The sequence below is a fragment of the Schistocerca cancellata genome, chromosome 7, assembly GCF_023864275.1.
Source record: "Schistocerca cancellata isolate TAMUIC-IGC-003103 chromosome 7, iqSchCanc2.1, whole genome shotgun sequence".
NCBI lineage: Eukaryota > Metazoa > Arthropoda > Insecta > Orthoptera > Acrididae > Schistocerca > Schistocerca cancellata.
In genome coordinates, this window is record NC_064632.1 from 167,268,248 (window position 1) to 167,281,452 (window position 13,205).

Sequence of the window (13,205 nt, forward strand, 5' to 3'; positions counted from 1 at the left end):
CTTGCATGGTGTGTGCCGGACAACAATCAGCACCACCGCGGAAATTCTTTGCATGGCCATAAGCCACTTTCTCTAGGCAACACTTACAAATCGATTTTGCTGGTCCATTCTGGAATGCTCGATGGTTGGTTGTGATAGATTCATTCAGTAATTTTCCTTTTGTAGTCCGGCTGTCATCCCCGACATCGTCTGCCATCGTTCAAGCGTTATCTGCTATCTTCTACATTGAAGGTCTTCCACAGACAATTGTTTCCGACAATGGGCCACAATTCATGTCCGCAGAATTTCAGTCACTCTGGTGAGGTGCGCCGGCATCTCAATCAGCTGCGCCTCTGCCGTCGCACGGAATCTGCCGCTCGCCGTCTGCTTTCAGCGACGGTGCCGTCCGGTCAGCGCCCCGGCGACCCATCTACTGGCTCGCCTCATCTCCAGGTGTTACCGACGCTGCCTTCCATTTTGCCCCATGGCGACGCGCCGCCGCCTGTTCTCCCGCCGGCGACGCTTGCAGTGGACGTGTCGCTGCAGCCGCCGGGCGCCCCCCTGGGTCACGCGCCGCCGATCGCTCCCCGTGACCAGTTTCCCTCCGACACGGAACTCTTGCCCGCTCCGGACCATATGTTGTCTTCACCCGTTGGCGTGCACCCTGGAAAAGGTTTTCAGGCGTTCCCTAGCTCCCCGTGGTCCGAATGGCAGAGTGCGGATGGCACAGCCTCGCCTATTGTTAGGCTCCCCACCTCGTCGCATACGTAAACATGGGGTCCTCCCCACGGCGAACGGAGGCCTTATACCACAACCGTACGCCGATTTGCGGGGGAGGAATGTGGTGTCACCACCAGACACCACACTTGTTAGGTGGTAGCCTTTAAATCGGCGGCGGTCCGTTAGTATACGTCGGACCCGCGTGTCGCCACTATCAGTGATTGCAGACCGAGCGCCGCCACACGGCAGGTCTAGTCCAGAGAGACTCCCTAGCACTCGCCCAGTTGTACAGCCGAATTTGCTAGCGATGGTTCACTGTCTACATACGCTCTCATTTGCAGAGACGACAGTTTAGCATAGCCTTCAGCTACGTCATTTGCTACGACCTAGCAAGGCGCCATATTCAGTTACTATAATTACTATCTTCAAGAATGTATTCTGAACAGATAATATTGTGAATCATGTACCGTCAAGAGCGAAGTTCATTATTAATGGATTAAAGTTAAGTATCAAACTAATTACGTCCGCTTTCAGAATTCTAATTCCTTGTCATGTTCCAGACCTCACGTCAGTATAGTTCTTCCCTCCTCACGCCAGCCTGCGTGAGCTAAAACGCGTGCATTTCGGCCTCCACTCGTAACACGTTGTTGGCTCTTCTGGTAATACAAAACTAAGGCTGGTCGAAGACTTGAAGAAAACAGATAAAAGGAAAATGTGTATCAGGTATCGAGCAGTTAATTGGTAGGGTTGTGGAGGGATGTGGCATTAGATGTCTATGCACAGGTCATATAATTCGCTTAAATAACGGCCCACTGATTTGCGTATGCAGTGATGGCGGCCGATAGACACCTATAGGGGCTTTATAAGATTTATATCAGGCGAATCTGGTCTGCGAGACATCAACGTGAGTTCACTACAATGCTCCTCAAATCACTTACACCGTTCTGGCTCCGATACGTAGACAATTATACTGCTGAAAGATAACATCGCCGTCGGGGAAGACATCAAGCATGAAGAGATTCAGGTGTTCGCAGCAGTCAGTGTGTCTTCCATTACTACCACAGGGCCCGTGAAAGCACAGGAGAATGTCTTCCATAGCGTAATACTGCTCCCACCAGCTTGCGTCCGTGGCACGCTGCACGTTTCGAGCCGCCGTTCATCTCGGTGACGGAGTTTGTGGACACGACCGTCGACGTAGTGTAGCAAAAATATCACCCGACGAGCTGATACGTTTCCATTGACTGACGATCGAATCCGACGGTCCAGTGCCCATTGCCCACTGCAGTCGTAACTGATGATGTCGTTGGGTCAACATGTGAACACGTAGCGACGGTCTGCTGCGGAGCTTCATGTTAAAACAATGTACGATGAACCGAGTGCTCCGAAACACTTGTGCGTGTACCAGAATTGTGTTCTTTCGGCAGAGAAGCCACAGATCACAACCCATCCTACTTTTCAGAGCAGAGTAGTCTCCGAACCCCACGTTCTGTAAAGAGTCATGGATGTCCAACCATTTAGTGCCTGGTGGGTCTTTCACTGCCCTTCAGCCACTTTTCATAGATGCTCACTACAGTAGGAAGTGAACATTCGATCACCTTGCCGTATTCGCGATAGTTGTTCACAAGCTGCGGGTAATAGTCATCTTCCCTCCGTCAAATTTGCTTATGTGAGAGGGCTTCCTCATTTTCGGCTCGTATTATCGCCAGAATGATTCCCCATCTGTCTCTGCTCCACTCACATACTTTCCTTACCGCGTTACATTCCCACAACGCCACCAGACCACAAGCAACTTTGTGGTGGCCAGTGCTCATAATGTTCTGCTTATCAGTCTGTATTGCAACAGACCATTTTATGAAACTTCCTGGCAGATTGAAACTGTGTGCCAGACCGAGACTCGAACTCGGGACCTTTGCCTTTCGCGGGCAAGTGCTCTTCCATATCAGCGCACACTCCGCTGCAGAGTGAAAATCTCATTCTGGAAACATCCCCCAGGCTGTGGCTAAGCCATGTCTCCGCAATATACTTTCTTTCAGAAGTGCTAAGTCTGCAAGGTTCGTAGGAGAGCTTCTGTAAAGTTTGGAAGGTAGGAGGCGAAGTACTGGCAGAAGTGAAGCTGTGAGGACCGGGGCGTGAGTAGTGCTTGGGTAGGTCAGTTGGCACAGCACTTACCCGCGAAAGGCAAATGTCACGAGTTCGAGTCTCGGTCTGGCACACAGTTTTAATCTGCCAGGAAGTTTCATATAAGCGCACACTCCGCTGCAGAGTGAAAATCTCATTCTGTGAGACCATTTTATGGTACCTCCTATTTTTTGTGCGTAATTTGAGGGGCATTAGGTTGATAAGAAGTTGCTCTGCCACACTGTGTACTATCATAACTTACAAATACTTGCAAATCGACGTACTGCATTCGACAGTAAGGCTGGCGTCAAATCGTATCTCTGCACCGTCTCCCTGTTTTGTGGCACTGTGATTCCAGCTCAGTTTCCCATTACGTACGCCAATTTTTCTCATTTGCCTGGGGACAGGTACCATGTATAGCTGGCATGAATCACCTTCGTAATACTGCAGTGACTTTTTCAAATGGTTCAAATAGCTCTGAGCACTATGGGACTCAACATCTTAGGTCATAAGTCCCCTAGAACTTAGAACTACTTAAACCTAACTAACCTAAGGACATCAGACACACCCATGCCCGAGGCAGGATTCGAACTTGCGACCGTAGCAGTCCCGCGGTTCCGGACTGCAGCGCCAGAACCGCTAGACCACCGCGGCCGGCTGACTTTTTCACACATTATGATTCTATCATGAAGGTTGCCATAAAACAACATGCTACTGAAATCGTTTTCACATATACCGAAACACTCAACAAGGTCATAGCCAACGGTGTGTATCCCAATGTGACAGTTTCCTCTGAGTGTAATTCTTCAGGCTTTCCCGGCGCTCTAATGACATCTTGAGTTGTCGAGTGTTCTGCCGGATATCAGCGAAGTACTTGCACGATATTTCGGTAGCGTAACTCGTTACCTTCATCAGGTGCGACCTGAGACTAGTGGACCTGGTCCAGTATTTATGCCTGTAGCCTTCCCCGTTCACCAGGCGCTCCCTCTGCGATCCGCGCCCGCTCGCTGCGATCTTCTGGAGCATCTCCGTTCCCTTCTCCGTGCGCTGCAGTCCTGGGTGTTCTCTTTGCAGCCCGCGCCCGCCAGACACGCTCTGGTGCGTCTGGGATCCCGTCTGTCGTACCAGGCATTCCCGCTGTGGTCCTCTCCCGCTCATTGTGATCTGCTGGAGCGTTGACGTTCCATTTTCGGTCCGCTGCGGTGTTAGGTGCTCCCTCTGCGGTCCGCGCCCGTCACTCCCGACCCTGGGCGTCCCATCTTCGGTCTGGTGCGCCTGGAACTCTGTATGCGGATCGTTCTCCATGTCCACGCCTTCAGTTCTTCTATTTGTGGAGTGGTGCTGCTGTCCCCCTCGCTTCTTCAGCTATTCCAGAGCAGGATCCCAGGCTCTGCTTAGCTGGTACCCCGTGTCACAGTCACTTTTATCTCTATTGACTCCCTTATAACACTGTTCCAAAATCTGGGCGTCTGCGCTAGAAACTTGGTGTCTTCATAATTAATGGCATGACCTAGTACTAGGCAGTGTTCAGCAATGGCTGATTTTGTTGTTTGTCTTAATCGGGCGTGCCTCTGATATTCCTTGCACCTGATATCTACTGTTCTTGTCGTCTGGCCAATGTAGGACATGCCACATCGGCAAGGTATACTATAAATCCCTGGTTTCCGTAAACCCAGGTCGTCCTTGACATTTCCCACCAGTCCCCCGATCTTGCTGCATGGACAGAAAACACACTTGATATTATGTTTATGGAGGATCCTACTAATTCTGGCAGAAATAGAGCCAGCATAGGGCAAATACACGACCTTTTTTGCTTCATCTTGCTCTGCTTCTGGAACTTGTAGTGTAGTGACTGGTTGGAGTGCCATCTCAATTTGGTTCGGTATATATCCATTCTTGCAGAACACTGTTTCTCTGAATGTTTAAAATGCTCTTAACTTTTAAAAATGGCTAGTTTTACTAACGTACTGTTCTTTTGCTGGAGATTTTCAGTGAACGGACTGGTGATGGAAGTTAAAGCATTTCTTAACAGCAGCTGGGAGTGTATTTAAACATGCTTTACAGTTATTTTTGTTGTTAACTACGATTACGAATGCTGCCACTATTTTCAAATTGTCCCTGATTCTTCACAAGAAACTTCATAAGAGTACATCTATAGAGAGATTGTTCTTAGTAGCCTAATTTTTGAAAGAGGTTTACTTTCTTCTTTAATGGCTTTGAAAGAAATGGCTGCATGACGTTCGAGGGTGGACACCAGATATTACCCTTAAACCACGTTTCTGTAGAATGATTTATTTTGTCTTTGTAACGAATTGCCCCAGAAAATTATTGACTGTAACATTAGTCAGTGGCAATATTCACAGTAATCTAATTTTCCAACGCTTTCAATACCAAATCGGCAGTTACACGAGGACCTAACTCAGGCGTTATAGGTGATATACTCGTATAATGCGAGATTTTCAGTTCAAGTTCGGATCAGTCTGCATACCCAGTAATTCTGAACAATCAGTTCTACATATTTCCTTTTCTCCTTGCTGTATAGCTATTGATGATGATTTGTCTTGCCCAGTGCACCACCTCATAAAAGTATCCAATACCGCTATGTGATATGGAATTACAGGTAATGAATTCGCGGTGACGAATAATAACCACCTTTGACTGTATATTGGAATGACGCCAAGGAAGATCTGTACTAAACCGAGACTCTACACGGGTTTAGTGGTTTAGGCGATTCCTGGCATAAAACTGTCACCTAAACCGCTTCGGCTATCCGTGCACCAATCACGGATGAACAGTGGCGGCTTTAATTTTAGCGAGCATCGCACTCCTCTGTCGCCACTAACTACTTGGGTTGCCGATATCGATCTGATAATATCTCGGAAGGTACGGTCTCTGGTCAAGGCGTGTGTTGTTGGTATGACGGCCCCTGGTATTTATAGTTAGTTAGCTGGAATGCACATGGCTAGCATTTTGTTGATTTTTGGGGACTCCTGCTGTCCGGTACGGGCCTCGAGAAGCCGAGTGGTTAAATCGATTGGAGGCATGCATTGCTGACTGGACTAAGGACTGATAGCGGCGAGTTGCGGGAAGAGCAGTGGACAAAGCGTGCAACCTGATCGGCATGTTCCCAGCCTGCTCTGCAAGCTTAAATTTCACAACACCTCCAGAATAGGAGGCAATAACATCCTCGCTTGGAATCCTGGAAGTCACGGCTCCTTCACACGTGAGTGGAGTTCAGTATTGCTTTTTGCTGGTGCCTGTTATCGTAAGGCCACCTCTGTGTTAATGTAGAATCAGACCTGTTACATTAATGCGCCTCCGAGTGATTACGCATATGTTCATCGGTCAGTGTAACTGATGGTAATTTATAGTTCAAGGCTATATTCTGTGCAGGTGTAGTGGTATCCTCTGTTATATACTGAGTTGATATCTAGATAGGCCAGCAATTTGGTGCTCTACCAGCCGCATCATGTTGGGTTAACTTAAGTTGATCCTTTAATACACGCAATCGCATGTTTGTCGCCAGTTGATAGGGAACTCTTAATGCACCCAATCTGTGAATCAAACACTTATGCTTTGAAGCGTGTTTTGCAAGCCCGAAGCTCGTCCTCACTATGCCTGCTCTTTCAACCACTTATTTAAGCCTTGCACTCTTATTGCTACTTCTGGAGCGTGTTCGGTTGTAAGGCATTTTACTTATGAATATGAACTGTTGAGATTTTGGAAATTTGGAAATTTGTGGTAAGGTTTTATACGACCAAACTACGGAGGTCATCGGTCCCTAAGTTTACACTCTATGTAATCTAACTTAAACCAACTTACGCTAAGGACGACACACACACATCCATGCCCGAGGGACTGTATATTTATTTAAGGATCGTTCTCAATTTTTCTGCTGTTGTGTACCATCTGGGGGTCACATTTAAATTGTGTGCCTTCCCAGCTTTAGTTGTAGTTTGGGGAATTGTGTATATTATTGCTTCAAGGATTTTATTAAGGGCTATATATTGTTAAGGGCTTTCGAACACCACAACCAGCGAGGTGAGTTGTTATCCTCTCCGTATTTTCGATGGGCGTTCTCTATTTGTTTACTGTGTTGTCCATGCTTGGGAAATCTTACTTCAATTAGTGGCAGTCATTTGTAAATAACTTTACCCATAAAACTCAGTTTGTTCAACCCACTGTTAGCCACACCCAGTTGGTGTGCCTTCTTGGTTCAAATGGCTCTAAGCACTATGGGACTTAACATCTGAGGTCATCAGTCCGCTAGACTTAGAACTACGTAAACCTAACTAACCTAAGGACATCACACACATCCATGCCCGAGGCAGGATTCGAACCTGCTACCGTAGCAGCCACGTGGTTCCGGACCGAAGCGCCTAGAATCGCTCGGCCACAGCGGCCGGCCGGTGTGCCTTATTACTTGTATTTGGGAACTGTCTATTGCTGGGTTCAAGTTCTGTTCTTAACTGTATAAATTGTTAAAATTTGTTGTTAATGAATTGATCCTGTTCAAGTTCTTTAAATTATTGTGAGCGTTGTTATTCTTTTAACAAGGCCTTTAAATTGTAATTATAATAGTTGTTAAGCAATAAAGTGTACTCCATGAAACAGCAAATGATGAGATAGGCGGGTGCATCTTTCATGTATTTTTCCTTAAAATTATGCTAACCCTTGTTGCGAGGTATCAACGGATAGTGTAAAACTTCCCCATGTCGTCTTCCCTGTGTCACAACTTGCATTCGTATGTTGCGTACATTCCCGTTCAGAGTCGAGGGTCTGGAATAATAAGTACGAAATCACACTGGTTATGTTATTAAGAATTACGATCCAATGTTTCTTCGGAAATGCTTGCTGTCCGAAGGAACATTGCATCGTAATTCTTAATAACATGAGCAGTGTGATTTCGTAATACCGAATTCACTATTAAATATCAAGAGTGACGGACCCACGAGGGGGAGTTCTGTGTTGTGAGGAGACAAGAAATAACAGCAGAATGAGTAGGACAGGAGAGCTCAGTGACTTCGAAATTGCCCTGGTCATCGCATGTCATCTAAATAACAAATGCAACAGGTACGTTTCAATCCGTCCAAAGGAGCCCAAGTCGGCTTGCCGCTGATGGGTTTGTGAAGTGCAAACGCGAAACAACGGCCACAGCCATATGTAGACCAGGCAGGTCACGTGTAATGACGGGCAGAAACCGTCGGCCATTGCGGAGGCTGGGTGTTGAAATCACATGAAATCAGCGGAAGGAATCACTCATGAGTTTCAGATTGCTATTAGGAGTCCACTTAGCACAATGACCCTGCAGAGGAAGTTAAAAAGAGTGGGGTACATGTAGTGTACTGAGATGATACGTAAGAGAAATTGCGACATTTGGTACCAAAACTACTCTGGACGTGCGTCCGTACTAGGAACATCGCTGTGCGCAAGCAAATCACGCCGCCCGCGTGAATCACGTCCCTTGAAACGGCAGCGCCACCAGGAAGAGAGATGCGCTCTTAAGTATCCGTAAACAAGCAGAAGATGCGGTCTGCAAGTTGTAGGTCAGTCCGAGTCTTGCCAGGGGGTTCCTGCAGAACGATTTGTCGTGTTTGCTAGTCGACGAGGGAGATGGAAGCAGTGGCCGATAGATTTACAGTGGTTAATCTTCACAGAACAGAACAGTCAACAGAATTATCGCTTATGGACGGAGACCGCCTGGTACAAATTTAACTGAGTACTGTGATTTTGGAACAGTTCTTTGAACAGTACATGAAGAAACAAGATTAGTTTTCTTCCGACTTTAGTTCAGAGAATATTATATACGAGGGTCGTCCAGAAAGTAAATTCTGATCGATTGCGAAATGGAAACCACTTGGAAAATCCGGTAAAGCTTTGCACAGGTGTGTTGGGCAGTGTCTCTAGTATGCCGGTCGATCGTGTTGCGTCGCTCATTTCAGTTTTGAGTGAACAGTGAGCACGTAAAGATGCGTAGGGAATAGCGTCTCCCGCCAAGTATGAGGGCCTGGTTAGAGATTTCGCCTGTGTCATGCAGCCCACAACAGCTGTCGAGCAGTTCCTTGTTTATGACAATTGTCGGCCGCACACTGCAGGGGCAAAGAAGACGCTCCCACAGCGTTTCCGATGAGAAGTGTTTGATCACCCACAATACAGTCCGTAATTGGCTCCCCCTGAGTCTCATCTCTGCTCACAAGAACCGCTGGCTATGAAGACAAAATTTTTCCACATACAACGAGCTGCAGACCAGTGCAGATAACTGGCCGAAAGCACAGGCGGCTGCTTTCTGTGACGAGGATATTGCAAAGTTGATACAACACTACAACTAAACTCAAAGTTGGAAATACGACTATGTAGAGAAGTATGTGGAAGGTGTACCTAACTGTTGCAAACAAAACGTTTCTGGTTTTCACTGTGGTTTCCATTTCGCGACCGATCGGAACGTAGTTTCTGGACAACTCTCGTACTTCGTGGCCATGGAACTGAAGTCAACGTAGGACAGATAGGCTAAACCTGCATTCTACAATTTCTGTAACCGGCGTTACCAGAGTTGAGTAATATACTTTACTATTCACTATTCTGTGTTAGTTTCATCGTCTGTGTGCTGCCCTGAAACCTACGCATCCATCCTGGTAGGACACTTTTATTACTCTTTTTCAGCGGCAGTGTGGTTGCATCAAAGAGTCCATATTAGTAAAATGGGTGAGCGTCTTCTCATAAGCCACACATTTCTGTAGTCATTACTAAGTGACTCTTGAGGTGGTCTAAAGGGCGGCGCCCCTGGACAATGAATAACTGGAAACGAGTGATTTGGAGTGATGAATCACGCTATACTGCATAGTAACCAGATGGGAGGTTTTGGGATTGGTGAATGCCTGCGGATCCCTTATTGAACTTAGGAAAACTCTACATTTGGGAGAATATGAACACATTTTATAGCACAGTGTACTGTGTACAAGTAGAGGAGTAGTTCGGAGACGTTGATCGTTTGCATCAGAATGACAAGATACATTGTCATAAAGCAGCATCTGTCAGGCAATGGTTTGTGGACAGTAACACTCCTCAAAAGGGGCTTAGCTGCCCAGAGCTCCCACATGAATTGAATGGAACGCCTTTTGGATAAGTTAGATCGTCGACGTCTCTCGAGAACCCAGTGTCGAACAAGACCACTTTCTCTGGTTTCTGCTCTTGAAGGAGAATGGGGTACCATTCCTCCACAGACATTGAGACACCTTACTGAAAGTGCCCCCGGCAAAGTTGGTCTCGTCATAAAGGCAAAGGACTGGAGAAACCCCATATTGATGTCCACTGATAGCTTCCTAACTAATTTGACCAGATAGTATACATCATTGAATGAACTCCGTTTTTCTTCTAAGTTAAGTGATAGACTACTTACAAAGAACCAATATATCATAGTTTACAAAATTTCATTTGTTGCTCCTTCTGTTGTTACAGCTTTGTTGGCCTTGGTTAAGATGTTTGCATCAACAGCAAAAAGCACTGTTTCAACTTTATCAGAAAAACGGATACGGAGTAATTGATACTTACTCTTCCATCTCTTTGTACTCACTTTCATCTCACTTTCTTCCTAGTAAGGCTATACAGGGTGTTTCACTAAATGTGTTTGCCTTTGTAAGTTACGAAGTAGTAGGCGACGGAAATATTTATTTCGGTAGGTTACCATAAGAAACGTTACACTGTCTGCAGAGCTATGAACATAGTTTATTGCGTTATTATCCAAAGAGTTACAGCAAAAAGATACAATTTTTAAATGGAACAATAGTTGTCTCTATCATGCACTGGAATCAGTAACACTAGCTGTGAATACATCAATTTAAATTACATTCCTGTCGCTTATAGTTTGGGAACTACAACCCTTCAAAGTTTCAGGGGCACATACCACACTCTGTACATAATACATGGCTGTGTGGTGCGGGTGGGTGTTGTGGCGGTGGGAAGTTCATTTAAATGAGATATTCAATTGTGTGTCCATGTTCCTGAATGCATAATGCAATGCGCCGTTTAGATCATCTGGGGATGTGGGCTCAGTGACATAAACAGGATCCTTTGAATATCCCCTCAAAAAGAAATCTAATGGTGTTAAATCGGGCAACCTTGCGGGCAATGAATGAGGGCCATGGCGCCCCAACCACCTTCCTGCAAACCTATTGTTTAGTTCTTCCACAACAGCACGCACAGAATGGGCTGGGTGACCACCGTGCGGCATCCACATTTGGACTCTTGTGTGTAGACACACATGATCAAGGAGACCATTCAAACTGTGGACTATAAACGCGCGATATAGCTCGCCTGTCGGCGTACCTGGGAAGCAGTGTGGACCGATGATTTCATCCCCAAGGATTCCACAAAATACATAAATAGACCACTTAAGTTGACGGTCGACAGGACGTACCCACCGAGGATTGTCTGCGGCCCAGTAGTGCACATTATGGCGATTGACTACACCGTAATTTGTGAACCAGAACTCATCAGAGAACATAATATCTTGTAAAGACTCCACCGTGAAATTACGAATGGCCAATTCCAAGAATGTAACTCTCCCACGGAAATCGTTTCCATGCAGCTCCTGGGTCAGTGATAGGTGGTACGGGCGAAATCTGTGTCCGTGTACTATACGTCACACAGATGTGAGACTGACACCAGCGAGACTGCCCTCCGCCACACACCGTTGGGTGGCTTGCGGAGTATAAATGTAGATGTAGACTGCAGCAACGGCTCGTAAGCTGACATGAGGGTCGTGGTGCATTGCAGCTAAAACCAAGATCTCCGTCACCTCACTTCTTGCAGTTCTTCGTCTGTTCCTGCGGCACATTACCAAGCTGCCTGTTTCCCGAAGTCGTTGTTCGACACGTAAGAACGTAATGGCTGCCGAAATTTTTGGCTTCGATATCTCACTGCGTACGCCATGGCTGCTTCAGTGGCATCGAGTCGGCACTAACCGAGCATCAGCAACATGTCAACGTACTCGTTGTTCGTGTACGCCATCTTCATCCGATGTCAGTAACTGTGGTATATTGAGACCCGTTTGTAAGTGTGTCTCGAACTGTCGGGTATACGGCAGTGTGCGACGACTGTCGGCAGTCTAACAACGCATCGAGGAAGCTTCTCGCTCCGTGACACCGACGTCGTAACAGCTCGGCGGCCACACCACATTTAGAAGACGCAATGCGTTATGCGCAGCATGTGTGGTATCTACCCCTGAAGCTTTCAAGGGTTGTAACTACCAAACTAAAAGTGATAGGAATGTAATTTAAATTGATGTATACACAGCTGGTGTTACTGATTCCAGTGCATGACAGAAACAACTATTGTTCCATTTAAAAATTGTATCTTTTTGCTGTAACTCTTTGGATAATAACGCAATAAACTATGTTCATAGCTCTGCAGACAGTGTAACGTTTCTTATGGGTACCATCATCATCATCATCATCATCATCATTTAAGACTGATTATGCCTTTCAGCGTTCAGTCTGGAGCATAGCCCCCCTTATACAGTTCCTCCATGATCCCCTATTCAGTGCTAACATTGGTGCCTCTTCTGATGTTAAACCTATTACTTCAAAATCATTCTTAACCGAATCCAGGTACCTTCTCCTCGGTCTGCCCCGACTCCTCCTACCCTCTACTGCTGAATCCATGAGTCTCTTGGGTAACCTTGCTTCTCCCATGCGTGTAACATGACCCCACCATCTAAGCCTGTTCGCCCTGACTGCTACATCTACAGAGTTCATTCCCAGTTTTTCATTGATTTCCTCATTGTGGACACCCTCCTGCCATTGTTCCCATCTACTAGTACCTGCAATCATCCTAGCTACTTTCATATCCGTAACCTCAACCTTGTTGATAAGGTAACCTGAATCCACCCAGCTTTCGCTCCCATACAACAAAGTTGGTCGAAAGATTGAACGGTGCACAGATAACTTAGTCTTGGTACTGACTTCCTTCTTGCAGAAGAGAGTAGATCGTAGCTGAGCGCTCACTGCATTAGCTTTGCTACACCTCGCTTCCAGTTCTTTCACTATGTTGTCATCCTGTGAGAATATGCATCCTAAGTACTTGAAACCGTCCACCTGTTCTAACTTTGTTCCTCCTATTTGGCACTCAATCCGTTTATATTTCTTTCCCACTGACATTACTTTCGTTTTGGAGATGTAAATCTTCATACCATAGTCCTTACATTTCTGATCTAGCTCTGAAATATTACTTTGCAAACTTTCAATCGAATCTGCCATCACAACTAAGTCACCCGCATATGCAAGACTGCTTATTTTGTGTTCACATATCTTAATCTCACCCAGCCAGTCTATTGTTTTATGGGGACCTACCGCAATAAATGTTTCCGTCGCCTATTACTCCCTATCTTACAG

General features: G+C 46.2%; 1 protein-coding gene across 1 annotated transcript in view; it reads right to left on the reverse strand.

The window, feature by feature from the left end:
• LOC126092687 (potassium channel subfamily K member 13-like) overlaps nt 1-13,205 on the reverse strand; it is a 459,545-nt gene that overhangs the window by 7,180 nt on the left and 439,160 nt on the right. The gene's annotated exons all lie outside the window — the stretch shown is intronic.